The sequence below is a fragment of the Pan troglodytes genome, chromosome 7, assembly GCF_028858775.2.
Source record: "Pan troglodytes isolate AG18354 chromosome 7, NHGRI_mPanTro3-v2.0_pri, whole genome shotgun sequence".
NCBI lineage: Eukaryota > Metazoa > Chordata > Mammalia > Primates > Hominidae > Pan > Pan troglodytes.
In genome coordinates this window covers 96,597,597-96,615,671 of record NC_072405.2, presented here as the reverse complement: position 1 = coordinate 96,615,671, position 18,075 = coordinate 96,597,597, and the positions used below count along the sequence as shown (strand labels likewise).

Genomic DNA, 18,075 nt, shown 5'->3' with positions numbered 1-18,075 from the left:
GGTTTTGTTTTGTTTTTTGTTTTTTTTTTTTTTTTGAGACAGAGTCTCAGTCTGTTGCCCAAGAGAAACATAAGCGTAAAAGATATTTAGAAGATTGTGTTTTTTTTGTTTTTTGTTTTTTGTTTTTGAGACGGAGTCTCACTCTGTTGCCCAGGCTGGAGTGCAGTGGCGCAATCTCGGCTCACTGCAAGCTCCACCTCCCGGGTTCACGCCATTCTCCTGCCTCAGCCTCCCGAGTAGCTGGGACTACAGGCGCCCGCCACCACGCCCGGCTAATTTTTTGTATTTTTAGTAGAGACGGGGTTTCACTTTGTTAGCCAGGATGGTCTCGATCTCCTGACCTCGTGATCCGCCCGCCTCCGCCTCCCAAAGTGCTGGGATTACAGACGTGAGCCACTGCGCCCGCCGAGGACTGTTTTTAATGATGAAAGAGAGTATTATTTACAGGCAAGCAGAAGCTGTAGTCATTCACTGATGATGATCACTAACACAAGATCCCTGAGAAGGCAGAACTGGCTGAGATTAAACACAGGTATAGACAAAACCGCTCTTACTCTGAGATTTGGAAGAGAAAAGAATGCTTATCTTTGAAAATGTCTGGAAAGGAAGTTAAGGAAATGTTACCTAATGTCTCCAATTTTCTCGGTGAAGTAGGAGACACTCTTTGGGGCACTAGGAATACAATGGTCAATGAGAATAGACAAAATTCCCTGTTTTACCAGGTATGTGACTAAGGTAAGGAATTTGAGGCAGACAGAGGAGAAACTTGGGCACAGCTGAGTAGTGGCACCAATCCCCATAGACAAGACTTTTCTTCCAGCTCATTTTAATAGTTCACGGTTAGAAACAACAAAACTGTTAGAGTTGTTTAAAGCACAGGTTCCAGAAGAGAAAGGGGTACACTCCAACTATTATCAAACAAGTCCTGGTCATTCAAATCGATTATTTATACACACTCCCTCTCTTACCTCCATTCATTAAAATTTAGGTAGAGAAAAAAAGATGATTCTCCAGAAAAAAAGTTCACTATTCACACATATTTCTAATTCACTGCCAATTGTCCCCAATCTGGCTGCATGGCAGAATCACCTGGGGACTGTGTTGGGCATTCTAGGTGATTCTCATACAGATTTGGATACCAATGACTTCCCACATGTTCCTCCCACTACTCTTCTCCTTCATTTCTAATAATCTGTCCGCTCAGGTGTCATCTCTCCAATTTTGAACTAGTTGCTATTTGTCTTCAGAGCACTCTAACCATGTTTTTTTCTCTATTTCTCCTGTTACACTGTTAAAGTCTTTATTACCAAGCTTCATTGTAATTCCAGCCTCTAGCCCAATGTCTGGTCCCTACTAAATAATAAATGGGCCAGTCATGGTGGCTCATACCCATAATCCTAGCACCTTGGGAGGCCAAGGTGGGTGGATTAATTGAGCCCAGGAGTTCGAGACCAGCCTGGGCAACATGGTAAAACCTTGTCTCTACAAAAAAATAGAATTATATATACCCAAAATAAAGGAAATTAAAAAAAAATAATAGCTGGGTGTGGTGGTGTGTTCCTGTAGTCAAGAGGCTGAGGTAGGACAATCACGAGCCTGGGGAGCTTGAGGCAGTGGTGAGTTGTGACGGCACCACTGCACTCTAGCCTGGGGGACAAAGCTAGACCTTGTCTCCAAAGGAAAAAAAAAAAAACCCTCAATAAATGTGTATTAAATGAAGATACACAGATACACAATTAATAAAACAGCATATTATTATGTTAACCGCTAAGACAACAATAAAAGATGGCTAGAGTGGTTAGGTTAAGAAAATACCTATATAGCATAGAACTGAAATTTTACATTAAAATATCATTAAGAAAATACTATGCAAGTGGGACAATACCCACCTACATCCTCTCCCATCTCTGCCCTAATCTAAGATTCAAGTCTATGCTCACCTCACCAATATTTCATCTCCACAGCCCAAAACAAATGCTCAATAGAAAAACGTCCAATACAAAAGTAAAGGATCTAAAATGCTAGTTTGACTTATTAAATACTCAAAGAAACAAAAGAATATAAGAGAGAAGCTTATTACACTTGGATACTCCCCGACCTTAATTAAACATTCCAAACACTTTAGAAGTCATATGCTAACCCCCAAACTATCAAACATTAGACCCCAAAAGTTTAAGGAAAAGATGGCTCCTTGGAATACAACACAAATTTTCCCACAGAAACATTGTGACAAATGGTGGTAGGATACCAACACCAAGCCATGAAAGCCCACTGGAACTGTAACAGCCAAATTGTTAATACTTTACAAGGAAAACTATCGTTCCATGGAGGTATGTCAGGGCTTCCACCAATACTTATTTGTGTGCATATACACTGTTCCTGCAAAATCAAAGCAAAATTCTGAAATAAATTGCTGAGACTAAAAAACAGTACCTAAATCCCTTTGCATGATGCCTAACACAAAACAAATTATAGCTACTTTTATCCAGAATCCCTGATATTAAACTTTTGTCATCAAAACAGCTTTATTTATCTCACTGAATACTAAATTCCAAGAATGCCACGGCAAGTCCTCACCACTGTATCCAGCTTGCCTCCCTCAAAGCTTGGCATACTGGAAGTGTTTAATACATATTTGCTACTGAAGAATACTTAGTGTCAACCAAATGCCCAAACAACTAAGTAAATATGAGCAGTAAAACCAAATGGCCTATTTATTCTAGATGCTCTTTTAAATGAACCATCATACTTTTCATACTGATTTTTTTCCCCTTAAAGTTATCATCAAAATGAAAAGAGTATTTGGCTGATAGCAGTCATATAAAAAAAGAAAAAAGTGTAAAGACTCATGTAGAAAATATCCCTCCAAGAGTCATCAGTTTAGAAAACACTGTTTTAGACAACAAACAGTTCTATATTAAATGGCTGAGTGAGATGGGGCATCTAAACCTCACTCGGCCTCAGTTTTCTTATTAAATGAGAATTGGAACATAGAACATATTGATAATTTTTAGCTTAGAATTACTTCACTGAAAATAGTGCATATTTCATGAAAATATGAAATACACAGAAACCATCCATAATTATACCAACCTCAGAATGATTTATACAATTATTTTCCTCAAATAGACTTTTATAAAGTTGCAATCCTTGTATACAAATCATTTTATTTTCTGTTCTCCACCCCTATTTACAGTATAAAGCTATCCATTACAAACTAGACGAAGTCGTTGGCCAACATCAGAGAACAATTTAATTTATGCTTACAGTTGTGGAAACAACTTTGCAACAATATTCTAGAAGGCCACAAGGTGGTGATGTTGCACCATAAAAAGAACCTTTAAAAAATATTAAAATAGATTATACCAACTTCCCCAAAACGAAATTGACAGCTTTCCTCCATTGCAGGAAAGGATATCAGTTACTATGTTTACTAGAAAACATTAGAAAGAAAAGACAATGTATTCATCAAACTTAGCAGCAACTATTCCAATTTTTAACCTAAGCAGCTTTGGACCTTTAAAAGACAGACAAAAACATAGGGCTTTCTTTGGCACCGTTACTCTATTATGTCAACAAAAGATAAACCTAAATGGTATCAGTACAGTACTGAGAATGAGGTAGTTTTTTTCTTTTAATTTGCTGTAATTTCTCAGTTTGTTATACAATATTATGTTTGCATATTATACCAAATACCAAAGATTTTACAGTAAAAAAAAAATATATAAATATATATATGCGTGCATTTGATAGTTTTTCCCCTTACCCTAGTGAACATCAGAAAACAGGTTTCCCACTCCTATACTGCATGTTTCTGAAGAAAATATGATTCTAAGAACATTAAAACTTGGGTTCCAAACTTACAGAATCAACATAAGTTAACATATAAAAAGAGCTGTGTATATACTTGCTAGGCAGAAAGGTAAGATGATAAAGCCCAAGACTTCATACACTTAGGTGGGGCACCTGAGTGATGCAGAAAACACAGCCAGTCTTAAACACGGAACCTGAACCAGGCCTCTGACTCCAAAATATAACAACAGCAGCAAACATTTACTGGGCTCCTATTATATGTCAGTCACTTTACAAAAAAATTATCTCTAACATTATCAATTATCCATTAGAGTCATCATTATTAGTCCCATTAACAGATAAGAAAAATTAGGTTGAAGTAAATTGCCCAGGGCCATGAAACTAGTAAGTCTGAATTTGAAGCCAGATTTCCTTGGGCTCAAAGCTAATGCTCTTTTCACTACATACGCACTGCAGAAACAAAATATAAAATAAGAAGTGCTGAGCTAACCCATGCCTTAAAATGAGAAGTTTGCTGTATCAATCTGAAGTTACTATTCTCTTATCAACTAAAGCTTACGTCAGGTGGTTTTGTGGGCTGTTAAGCTAGCCTTTGAAAATACCTTTCCTTAAGGTTAAAAGAGAAAGAACAATTAATCGTAAAAAGATAAGTGTGTAAAAGTATAAGCACATAAACAATGGAGTAGGTAAGCTGTTAGAGATCATGTTTAATACATAATTTCCATGTATTCTGGGAAAGCATTCAGGACAACATGACATTCTCACTCTATGAAGATCAAACTTCAGTATAATCTCTTATTTCAAAATGACACAAACATTTCCATAAGTAATTGGTCACTTTATTCAAACTGATATTTTAATAGTATATTTGCTTAACAGACTTTTTTCCTTAAAATTCAAAAATTTTTAATATTTTGGCATTCTTGAAATACACATACTTGCTGCATTTATGAAGCAGCAGAAAGCAGAGTCATGGAGCTGAGCTGAGGATGAGAGGTGATTAAGAGAATTACTCAGAAACACAGAGCTTCTTAATGGCAGGCCAAACCCAGAACTGCTGATGAGACTAGCACTCTTCTACACTGCGCTCATCATCAGGATATCATTACTCAAAGTTATGTTCACCTCAAAACATCTCCTGATTGTTTCTTAATACATTAAGAATTCTAATTTATCAGCATTTAAGCAGCCATGGAGATGTCCTAACTCTTCAATTCCAAAGTGCCAATTTTAAGTTTGAGAAGAGCACATTTTGGTAATGTAATGTAGAGAACAGTTTTCAAGTCGGACAGACCTACATGCAAACTTCAACTCTATTTGTGCATATTTAACCTCAGTCTCAGTTTTCCTGTCTGTTAAATGAGGATAATAACACCAAATTAATATAGTATTGTGAGGGTTTTTTTAAAAAAAGGTGTTAATATTAACTGTGGGAAAGTGGAACTCTTTCTAGAATCAGGAATAAGAAGGTGCCCAATAATAGTTAATTTCCTAACCCCATCCCACCCTGATCACCACCACTCTAACCACACTCTCAACTACTCTAAGGCACAAAAACTCTCAATATTTTTCTTCCATACTTCCACAACAATATAGAGAAAAGTAGGTAAAGAAAGCCCCTCACACACCTGCAGTAAGGATTAGAAATTACATTTAAGAACTTGAAAGGAATACAGTACTGCCACATTTTGTTATAAATACAAAATTTCAAGATATTTTCAAGTTATTCATGTAATAGATACACAATGTTAATTCACTATTTACAAATACTCTTCCTAAGCATTTTAAAGCATGCCGTAAAGGATAAACTTTCATCAGATATTCCTCATTCTTAGAGGAGAAAGTATTAGAATCCAAAATACAGGGACACAATCCTTTATCCACAGACCCAAAATGCAAAAAGCTAAAAAAAAAACTGAAAGTTCATTTACAACAAAATCTGACCTGATGTGTGGCTATTTATTAACCTTACTTATCCACACACAAGCATTTGCCAAACAAACTACAGGCACTGCCCTAGACTTTACTGCTGTTTTATTTAACAGCATATGGAATGGGATTACCCTTCCAAAATTCAAGAAAATTCTGAAATAGATCTGACATCAATGAGAAGGTATTATAGACCCAGCCTAGTGAATATGTACTGAAAACTAAGTGCCAGGTTTAAGTCACACAAGAAACCCATGAATTAGGTATATTATTCTCAGTTTACATATGATAAAACTAGGGCTTAATCTGAAGTTAACTTAAACAGTAGCACTCGGCCCATGGGTGCCAACACCCAATTCTAGGTTTGTCTTACTTTATTTAAGGCCCGAGCTCTAAATAGCCAATACGTTAATGGAAAAATTAAATCACAAAGAAAGTTTTAAAACAAGTTACAATTACCAAAATTTTTAACCTAGAAAAATGGTATTCCCAAGTATAATATACACGTTCTGTTCGGTATTCACTTGTAAACATCGACACAATATTTCACAGGGCATAGACAAAAAGAGATGGCTATTGTTTTTCCTCGAAAGAAAGGGCTCAAAGAGACAGTGAAAACAAACAGATACAATAGGCTTCTCATGGCCAGGTGCCTTGGCTCAAGCCTGTAATCCCAGCACTCTGGAAGGCCAAGGCAGGCAGATCACTTGAGGTCAGGAGTTCGAGACCAGCCTGGCCAACATGGTGAAACCCCCATCTCTACAAAAATTAGCCAGCGGGTGTCACGTACCTATAATCCCAGCTACTTGGGAGGCTGAGGCAGGAGAATTGCTTGAACCCAGGAGGTGGAGGTTGCAGCGAGCTGAGACTGCACCACAGCACTCCAGCCTGGGCAACAGAGTGAGACTCCGTCTCAGAAGAAGAAAAAAAAAACAATAGGCTCCTCAAAAAGAAATGCAAACTAATCCTTTCTACTCAAATTGAGAAAAAATAAATCATGGGTTTGGCATATTTTTGACCACAAAATTACTAACATAGCAACCTATGTTTATTTCAACCATATTTTTAGGTTTTTCCAGGAAAAAAGATCTACTCTTCTGATGACAGGATCAGATTTTGGATCTGCTGGTCACAGGACTGAGGAGGGTTTAAGTGAGGTAGCCCGTAGGTGTCATCACTGTGGCCCTAAATAAGTTAGAGATTAGCTTGGAATTTGTTTTGTTTCTTTCATTAATTTAAAATTCAAACCTTTTCTCATGACTTTCCAAGTCAACGCCCTTACCCTAAGCAAAGGCTTTTCCCTATAAGAGACACATCATGCCCCCAACCAACCTACTTTCTAGTCAAAAGACCAAATTCCAAATTTGACACATTTCAGTCAAAAATCTCTATTTTTAAGTGGCTTACCTTAGCTAAGTGAAAAGCAATCAGACTATTTAATAATGAATCATAACTTCTAGCTTAACTTTTAGTAGGCATTTTTAAAAAAGAATTAGCTTCACTCAAAATAATTTCTGCTTTTGTAGAAAGAAGTACGGAGGAAATGTTTTGAACAAGGAAGCCTAATGGACATCTCTTTGCAGTATCATTTCTCTTGCCTACTCCTCACTGTAATCACCCTGTATCAAGTTTCTAGAGTTTGTTTGGATCAAGTCCTTGGCAATTATCTTAGGCTGTTTTAGACATCTGGAAGGTTCAGATGTTAAGCTCTCTTTGTATTTACATTACACATGTGTACTTAAAGAATACTTGAGGGCTGGGCATGGTGGCTCATAACTTTAATCCCAGCACTTTGGGAGAGAGGGCAAGGTGAGAGGATCACTTGAGTCCAGGAGTTCAAGACCAGCCTGGGAAATAAGGTAAGACCCCCATCTCTAAGAAAAATAAAAAATTAGGCAGGGCACGGTGGCTCATGGCTATAATCCATCCCAGAACTTTGGGAGGCCAAGATGGGTGAATCACTTGAGGCCAGGAGTTCGAGACCAGCCTGGCCAACATGGTAAAATCCCGTCTCTACTAAAAATACAAAAATTGGCTGGGCATGGTGGCATGCACCTGTAATCCCAGCTACTCGGTAGGATGAGGCACAAGAATCATTTGAAACTGGGAGAAAGAGGTTGCAGTGAGCCGAGATAGCACCACTGCACTCCAACCTGGGTGACAGTAAGACTCTGTCTTAAAATAAATAAATAAATAAATAAATAAAAATAAAAAATTAGCTAGGTGTCACGGCACACACCTGTACTCCCAACTACTAGGGAGGCTAAGGTGGGAGGATCGTTTGAGCCCAGGAGGTTGGTTAAGGTTGCAGTGAGCCATGATCTTGCCACTGCACTCTAGCCTTGGGTGACAGAACAAGACCTTTTCTCAAAAAAAAAAAAAAAAAAGGAATATTTTAGCTAGCTAGCTAGAAAAATGAACTCTGACAGAGCACACTAGGACCCCAAATAACCAACTCAGTTTCTACCAACAGTTCTCAAACTAATGTGCATAAAATCTCTTGAGATATTTGCAAAAAAATGAAGATTCCTAAGCTCCACTCTCAAGGACCATATCAGAGATCTCAAAGGATACTCAAGAATCAACATGTTTAATAAGCATCCCAGACGACTGTTATATAAGGATTGCGCTTTGACAAACACTGGTCTATACAATATTTCATCTAATGATGGTGTTAATGATTTCTTGTTCCCAGGCTGCACAGCAAAACCATCACTAGCTGATATATTGCCAGCCATGTTAAGTCAGTATCCCAGATTTCGTGCTTACCCTTTTAGCAACTTTTTTTTTGTTTATTTGGCCAGGCCTGGTGGCTCATGCCTATAAATCCCAGCACTATGGGAGGTCGAGGTAGGGGGGATCACTTGAGCCCAGGAATTCAAGACCAGCCTGGGCAACATCTCTACTAAAAAAAAAAAAAAAAAACTAGCTGAGCATGTTAGTGCGTAACTGTAGGCCCAGCTACTTGTGGGGCTGAGGTGGGAGGATTGCTTGAGCCCCCGAGGTCAAGCCTGCTATGAACCATGATCACACTATTGCTCTCTAGCCTGGGAGACAGAGCTGTCGGAGACCCTGTCTCAAAAAAAAGCTGGGGGTGGAAATTTGATAAGGAGCTCTGCCCATGCCAAAACAAAGCTAGAACTGTCTTTGAGAAATGAGTAGCTCACAGCAAAGTGAATACTTGTTTGAATTTTCAACTTCATAATACTGAATTACGAGCAATAAACATGATTTAAGGGCTTATGTTCTAGCCACCATGCTTTCTGCTTTATAAACATTATTTCAATTAATCCTTACAAAAATCCATTAAGGATGGTATTCTTTACATTTTACAAAAGAAGAAACTGAGGCAATCCTGCCATTAAGCAATACTACCAGAAGTCAGGTCTGCCTGACTTTAAACTGTGACTCTTAACCTGTATGCCAAAAGTGCCTCTACCGTTAAAAACTTAAAAAGAGAAGAACAATCTAGTTTGTTTACTTCTAAGGTAAAGAATATCCTACTTTATACAAAACAGGTTCATTTAACTAATTCTCCTCCCCAGTCTAACTAAACACAGACAAAAAGTAGGACATCTTGGCAAGTTGGGGCTAATGTGTAACCACAGTATCCTAATTTCAAGTCAGGACTCAACAGTCGGCTTCCACGAAGCCCAGTCAATCAGATTTATGAGTATACTGAACAGCTATCAAAAGAACTTGTTTTCCTTGTTTCCTAAAAGGCTATCATACCTACATTCTGTTAATGCTAGGATATTTTTTAACTACCCAAATAATTTAGGGTAGGGAGGACAGCCATCAAGAAGCACCTTCATGTAACTCTATCCGTGCCCTTCTTTGTGCCCTGGCCTTTCCTATTTCTATAAATCATGTTTCTCAGTACATCCAATTACCAAACTCCTCCCCGCAACAGCCAATGTACTATTTTCAGAAATTTGCAAAGAGATTTGCATTAGGATGCAGGGGCCCGTTTTTTAGTGTACATGAAATGCTTCAAAAATGCTTCGCAGCTATGCACTAATAACCTAAATTCTTAAAATGAAATGCATTCACTACTCCACTCAGAAGCTATAATGTAATAAAAACTAAACACTCATTTTCTTCATTTCACCTTTAACCATGGCATTACTTAGCAGCCAACTTGAACTAAAAACAAACAAACAAAAAATACTGCTAAGACTAAAATAAAGCGATAGTGGATAAGGTTAAGTGATAATGCGAGAAAAACCCAGATAGCAATCAATGAATCTACCTGTTCTGGGAAAGGAGAAGCAGCACCTTATTCATTGTATTTCCATAAGAGAGGATTACCATTCCAGTCTCTAAAAGGAAAGAGAATTCTCTCCACTATAATGACACCTCTCCAAGGAAGAGTAGCTTATCCCAAGCTTTTTCAAGACACTGCAAACAGAAAATGCCATTGGGGCTTGGAGCGTGTGGGGGACAGGTTGCTCACTCTGGTCAAGGCCAGAGTGATAGTCAAGAAACCCTTCTCCCCTAGGTCTCAAATCCAATCACAAGGGCAGAGGGAATCGATCTCTGCCCATCTGTGGCCCATTTTCTGCATGGGATGCTGTCTGTTCCAATTCACGAGATCGGGTAAATCACTACTTCCGAGCAGCATGGACTCTTGGGTCCTGTACTTTGTTAGATCCCACTGCCCTCAAGTAGAAAGCAAGTCAATCCTACCCCATTATGATGGCACACTAGGAAAAACCTCAGAGGCCACAAATGTTCTCTTCTTTTCTAACCAAAGAGAGTGCTAGCTATTCCCATTTGCATAGTAAGCCAGATGTGCTGTCATTTGCACTTTTTAGACTCAGCTTTCCCTGTGGCATGCTCAGACTCAAAATCCAGATTTGCGGAAAGTAGTAAGCTGCCTAAGCTTCAGCTTCCAAAACAGTTTTCCGGAAGTCCTGTTTTGGTATAGTAAAGCTGATGTTATACTTAAATAAAATTTATGGTAATCTGTTACATTGGTGGCCCCAAATGGATTCACACATTTGTACCCTTGAACCTGGGCTAGATTTGTGACTTGCTTTAACCAGTATAGTAAGGCAGAAATGATACTGTATCCCTTACAAGTCTAAACCTTAAGAAGATCTGGTTGCAGACCAGGCACGGTGGCTCACGCCTGTAATCCCAACACTCTGGGAGGCCGAGGCGGACAGATCACCTGAGCTCAGGAGTTCCAGACCAGCCTGTCCAACATGGTGAAACCCCATCTCTACTAAAATACAAAAATTAGCTGGGCATGGTGGTGCACGCCTGTAATCCCAGCTACTCGGGAAGCTGAGGCAGGAGAATTGCTTGAACCTGGGAGGTGGAGGTTGCAGTGAGCCAAGACTGAGCCACCCAGGCACGCCAGCCTGGGTGACAGAGTGAGACTCCCTCTCAAAAAAAAAGATCTGGTTGCTTCTGTTTTGTACTCTTGTGAGCCCTAAGCCATCAGCTACCAGGTAAGGCCAGCAACTCTGCTGGAAAGGCTACTTGGAGAGAAAAGCAGCCATTAGAGTGATCACCAGCAAAACCTGCCCAACTGAGCCCAACCCAGGAAAGCAAAACTGTAACAAAGAAAATAGTTGTTTTAAGTCACTTGGTTTAGGGCTGTTTGCTACACAGCAGTACATAATTGAAACAACACTCACCTGGTTCCTTGTGTGTTCTGCATAATTTGTTCAAACCCCAGAAAAAGGAGAGGTATAATTAATTACACTCTGCAAAATTACAACCTGAGAAGATAAAGTTCTATGCCCTTGTTAATGTTAGTGATTCCACTAAACTCCAGGTTCCAAGAGGAAAGGCTTCATATCTGTCATCTCAACACTGTACTCCCAGCACCTAGAAATATGTCTGGCACATAGTAGGTACACCAGTATGTGCTGTGAGTGAACTGTAGGTTTAAGAAATGTCAAGACGGCCAGGCGTGGTGGCTCATGCCTGTAATCCCAATACTTTGGGAGGCTGAGGCGGGCAGATCACCTGTGGTCTGGAGTTCAAGACCAGCCTGACCAACATGGAGAAACCCCGTCTCTACTAAAAATACAAAATTAGCCAGGTGTGGTGGTGCATGCCTGCAATCCCAGCTACTTGGGAGGCTGAGGCAGGAGAATCTCTTGAACCCAGGAGGCGGAAGCTGCAGTGAGCCAAGATTGCGCCATTGCACTCCAGCCTGGGCAGCAAGAGGGAAACTCCGTCTCAAAAAAAAAAAAAAAAAAAGAAATGTCAAGACTAAATCAACAAATGCTACTCTTCCTTATAACTTAAAAACCATGCTAGTCTTCCTTATAACTTAAAAACCATCTGACATATGGTTTTACATTATACATTCCCTAAAAAAGTTGTTTAAATGTATGAATCGAAGTGTCCACTAAGGAGGGCTTTTTAATATCTTTGGGTTTTTTTCAATGGTAGAGCTTATGATCTAATACAAAAATAATAAAATATTATGATACAGGTTGAGTATCCCTAATCCAAATATCCAAAATCTGAAATACTCCAGTGAATGTTTCTGTTGAGTAATGTAGGTGGCTCAAAGTTTCCCATTTTGGAGCATTTCAAACTTTGAATTAGGGATACCCAATCTATATATATTTTGGAAATTAGATCCTCATTTATATCCTCAAAAAATGTAAATTTTTGAAGACTAAGCTTTTATAAAAGGGAAACACAAACTTCATCTGTAAAAGCAACAGAATTAAATTCAAAATTTTCAAAAAAATAAATATCTACATTTCACCAATGTACTTTTCCAGATAAGAAATCAACTTTTGCTTTATCCTTGACAGGAGAATAACTATTCTGTGGTACAATGCTTACAGATTTAAATATCACCTACCAATAGCCACTGCAGTGAGATTACCATTTTAACACAAAGGAAAAAACTGACAAGTTTACCTCTACACGGTACAAAAGTTTAACACATTCCAAACAGGTAAATTCAAATCCTTCACACACAGCTCTTAACTAATAATGTTCCATTGTACATGAAGAGTAAGAAGTCTGGTGGGAAAAGAATACTGACATAGGAACAAAAATAAGGGTTTTAGTTGTAGTTCTAATTGTGGCCACTAACTAGCCACATACTTTGGAAATTCAACTTTTTAAACTTTTTTTTTAGCCTCAGCATATTCATCCAAAAAGCAATGATTGGCCGGAAGCGATGGCTCACGCCTGTAATTCCAGCACTTTGGAAGGCCATGGTGGGAGGGCCACGAGTCCAGGAGTTCGAGGCCAGCCTGAGGAAACACAGCAAGACCCCATCTCTATAAAAAATTTTAAAAATTTAGCTGGGTGTCATGACATACACCTGTAGTCCCAAGTACTTGGGAGGCTGAGGTCTAGGCTGCAGTTTAGCCATGACTGTGCCACTGAACTCCAGCCTGGGCAACAAGCAAGACCCTGTCTCAAAAATAAATAAATAAAATAAAATAAAATAAAACATAAAGCAGTTATTACTTCCTAACACACCAACTTATCAGTTGTCATGAGAACCAAATGATAAATATAGTTATTATTTACAAATGTGAAATGCTATACTAACATAAGGTATAGTACAATTCTTAATGCCAGCAAAAACAATAAAATTCATCTGTGTATGTTTTTATCATTTTTCCTCCATTAAGTATTAGTAACTAGTTCCTTGGATACCACTATAAAGGGCAATTTATTGGATTTTCCAATGCTCATTATAATTGTATCATATTTTTATACAAAGAGTAAAAAACAACAATCTTTCTAATAATTATGAAATCAAAGTTTATTAACATGTAATAACATGCTATGATTACCTATTACCAGGGAGATAATCTTATAGGTGCAGAAAAGTCAACTGTTTACCAATCGCACTACACTTTAACCATACTAGCTAGCTACTTAATCCACCCAAAAAAAATTGAGTAGGAATCTTCATTTACATTGTGAAGTCTCCATTTTTATTTGATAAAGGCTTCCTGAAAGAAAAGAATATTCTGAAGGTATAAATGAATAGAGAAGATAAAGTTCTTTTTTTTTTTGAGACGGAGTCTCGCTCTGTTGCCCAGGCTGGAGTGTAGTGGCGCAATCTCGGCTCACTACAAGCTCCGCCTCCCGGGTTCACACCATTCTCCTCCCTCAGCCTCCCAATAAAGTTCTTAAAGTTTCTTATTTCACTTACATCACCTCTCTCCTCCCTACTCCCCAGCCCAAAGTGAGACATACAAAGAAAGTAACAATCCAAATGAATGATCTGATATTGCTAACTGCTCTTCTCTACCCAATTCATCCCTCAGACTCACCAGCTCTCATGCACATATTAAACAAGGAGAGTAGATACTCTGATGAAAGTCTAGGACTCGAGAATCACAAAATGTTAAAAACTAGAAGGAATCTTGTGGGATCATCTAGTCTTACTGACAAGGTCATTTAAAGGCAGTAACTATATTTAATTGATGGTAAAGCCACTGCATTATCTTCATACATGAAAGAACACCATCATTGTCAACAATCTCCTGATTCCACTTTACCCACCAGCTGAATAATGCTTCAGGCAAAGCATTTAAACTCCAGGAATAGTTTATTGTGTAATATAATAGCAAATAACATTAGTCAAAATTCTCTGTAAACTGTAAACCACAACACAAATGTAATATTGTGTTTCTGTATATATACAGCATATCTCTACAGTAAGAGTTCTTATCAGTACACAGAAGAACCTGAAGGTTCTACTGTTTTAAAAAGCTCCCAGTAGGCCCGGCAGGGTGGCTTAGGCTGTAATCCCAGCACTTAGGAAGGCCAAGGAAAGCTGATCACTTGAGCTCAGGAGTTCAACACGAGCCTGGGCAAAATAGTGAGACCCCATCTCTACAAAAAAAATACAAAAATTAGCCGGGTGTGGTGGCAAGCGCCTGTAGTTCAAGCTATTCGGGAGACTGAGGCAGGAGAATCTCTTGAGCCTGGGAGGCGGACGTTGCAATGAGCCCAGAAGGCGCCACTGCACTCCAGCCAGAGGGACAGGAGTGAAAGAAATCCTGCCTCGAAAATAAAAAAAGCTCCAAGTAATTCTGAGATGAGTGTCATGGATGACCTTCAGGTGGTCCATGGACTCCCCTAAAATTATATCCACAAAGCATAGGCGCATATGGAAATTTTCCAGGCCAGCATTTTACCAAGAATTAGTAATCTCCAAAAAGTTGTAATGTAGCACACATATGCTGAGGGTAAAGCTTCATGATCTTGCTCAAAATGGTACCACTGTTCTCCCAACCAACCTGGATCAGAATCAGTTATTTTTACTTTCATTTGCCCTCTCATCAAATTTTGGCTATTCGACTTCCTTTCTTCCTTTCCATTCGCGTGCACCACAGCTCAGATCCTCACTATCCATGACTACAACAACCTCAGTTCACACTACAGACCTCTATCCCACTAATCCTTCTGAAACAAAGTGTTCAAATTGTTTCACTCCCAATTCAAAATCATCTGTGGAAGCCCCACCACCTGGTAAATCCAAGGTCATAAGTCTGGCATTAAAAACAACCCATAAACTGGTCCAAATTTTTACTTCAAGTTTTATCACCCTTTATCCTGGTACAAATAAGTTTATGTTCCACCCAAACATAATTACCTGCCTTTCCCCAAACAGGAACTCTGTGCTCTCTTAGAGATACCTCTCTGCTCGGATTACCTTTCCTGCCTCTCCAAAGTCATAATCGTCCTTCAAAACCACGATTTCAGAAGCCAGAAGCTCTACAAACTAACCCTCTTATCCCTACCTTGCCAAGTAAGATCTGAGCTCTACTCTCTTTGAAGTTGACTTCTGAGAGGATTTTGGTACCATTTATGAAACGTATATATTAAAAGACAAATAGGGCATTTGTGTATAGCACTATCTACCTAATTAGTGTGAAGGCAGAAATTGCTAATCGGCTCATCTTTGTATTTCCCAAAATACCTCCCACAATTATGCAGTAAATGCTTAACAACTGTACAAGGAAGTAAAGGAAATTTCAGCCACCGTGGGGTAAACAGCAAAGATTACCATCTCTTTGAAGGCAGAAACTTTATCTGTGACATCCTGTATTATGCCGGTAGCTCATAATTATTGCTTTTCAAAACCCTGATGTAGATCTTACCAGCAGTTTCACATTTTAAGGTAAGAACTATCTGAAAATGTTGATAAGCTATGTCCCAAAGAACTATTCCACATACTTTACAATTCTCAATCTGAGTAGCTCCCAATACTTGGCCACTACACTTTCCATTTTTTAAAATACTAACCATTTATGAAAAATGATCATTTCTAGTCGCAGCTAATTTACTACTTGATGGCTAAAAACAAGTCACACAATAAAAGAATGACTTTCTTCTTTAAAAGGTGCATTTTGCTTGTATAATACACACAGATATGGTGAGGCAGGTAAAGTGGATTTACACATAAACATGAACTCTTGTTAAAAAAAAAATGCAGGTAACTGTAAACCAACTATTTCAGGTAAAAACACCAAACGGGGAAAACAAAGATAATTTTGGACATGATTTTTTTTCCCACTACTATTACCAGTAACATTTTAAAGCAGAAACACAAAATCTTGTTCCACATTAACCTACACACACACAGAAAAAAATGTGTTAAACTTATCAAATAGAAAAAGAAGGCAAAATCAAGCCCCTGGAAAATATTTTATTCTGAAAGAGTAAAAATGTCAAAATTATAACAGACACTACTCTTCTTTGGTAATGAAGGTTTCATATATTTACCAGAGCAGAGAAAACTCCAAATCGGCAGAGCAAAGAAAGGACTGTGAACAAGACTGATCATTTAAAGGTCGTAAAGGTAAGGAGCAAACTACAAAATTAAATTTTTTTTAAAAAAGAACACGAAGATGAAAGGAGAGTCTGTAAGTCACAGACAAGATAAGGACTGGTAAAATCTGCAAGGTCACTGGAACCTACCAGGTCACAAAAGGTGGAGGTGGGGGTTGCGCTGGGGGGGCGGGGGATGGGGAGCTGCAGAGTCGGTGAAGAACGGGGAGTGATAAAAACATGTCAGAAAAAGACGTTCCAAGGCTGGAGTCCTTGGTTTGCAACGCTGAAATTGAGGTGAAAGTCAGGGAACGGGCAATGAGTCCATGTATTTGTGTTTTCAGGGAGGTGTTAGGGAAAGGTGGAGGAAGGCGAAGAGAAGGCTAAGGAAGCCTAAGAACTGCGGCTGCAGAGTCACGGAAACACTTCGCTCCGCTCCAGGATCACTGGCACAGGCCTGTGCCAGGGCGAACTCCGGGCAAGACCCGTGACCCCACCCCAGAAAACTCCCGACTCCCGGGCTGGAGAAGGTAGCCAAGGTAGGGCGGACCGTCCCCCGACGGGTCCTAGGAGGGTCCAGCCCGGGGGCGGACGGCGCCGGGCGCCCAGCACCGCGGCCAAGACTCCGGGCCCGTGCCCCCTCCCGCCCTGCCCATTCGCACCCCCAGCCCCGCGCCGCGCCGTCCTTACCCGGCGCGAAGCTGTCGGCTCCCGGCAGCCGGGCGGCCACGGCAGCGGCACCTCCTCCTGCGGCGGGCGCCCTCACCCTTCCGCGCCCAAGATCGCCATCTCGCAGCAGGCGCGGCGGCAGCAGCCACCCAGGCGTCGGCCCCGGCAGCCCAGGCCGCCAGCAGCCACTCGGAACCCGCACGCGGAGCTCGCCGACACCCGACCCTCCCCCCACCCCCACCCCGTCCACGCGCCACCCCCAGCCGACCCCACACCTCCCTTCCTCGGGAGCGCGCCGCGTGGCCGCGTCGCCGGCGCCGCGCCCTAAGCGCGCGCCTCCCCGCCGGCCCCGGCACCGCGCGCTACGCCGCGGCCGCCCAAAGCCTCCAACTCCGGACCCGGAATCCGCCTCCCCCGAGCATGCGCAGCGAGGGCGCTCGGATGCTGCCTTAGGAAAACTCCGCTCCTCCGGGTCTTCCGAGCGGTCTAGCGGAGGGGGACGGACAGCCAATAGTAGGGAGGGGCGGGGCCTGAACCTGTGGAAGGGGCGGGGCCGCCGCTGAGATTTGGGAAGAGGCTGCTCTAAACTCGCGCTGGGCACTGCTAATTTGACTTTCCGGTCAGCGGCTGATCCCGGAGCGGGACTTCTTAAAGTCCGGGGGCAAAAGTAGGCTGTCCATAAATACTCCTTGACCTAGCTGGGTGACCTCGAACACATTGCAAGAGTAAATAATTGCATTTAGCCATTGGTCATACCCGAAGACTTTCAGTCCATTTTTTATTAATCAAAACGTTCATCTGTGGAAGCCCCACCACCTAGTCCTCACTCACATCAGCCCGGTGATAAAGCAGATACTTATTGACCGAGTACACGTGTCCGCA

At 40.5% G+C, this 18,075-nt stretch overlaps 1 protein-coding gene across 6 annotated transcripts in view; it reads right to left on the bottom strand.

The window, feature by feature from the left end:
- Positions 1-17,519, bottom strand: part of WWP1 (WW domain containing E3 ubiquitin protein ligase 1) — a 122,775-nt gene extending 105,256 nt beyond the window's left edge. For 2 of the 6 annotated variants that reach the window (XM_009455599.5, XM_054656861.2), the window contains exon 1: positions 17,215-17,494. The gene's annotated coding sequence lies outside the window, so the exon portion shown is untranslated. Of the gene's footprint in view, positions 1-17,214 lie in introns of all 6 variants that reach the window. The other 4 variants (XM_519843.8, XM_063817239.1, XM_009455598.5 and 1 more) reach the window with 4 other exon arrangements.
- Between the last annotated feature and the right edge of the window lie 556 nt (positions 17,520-18,075).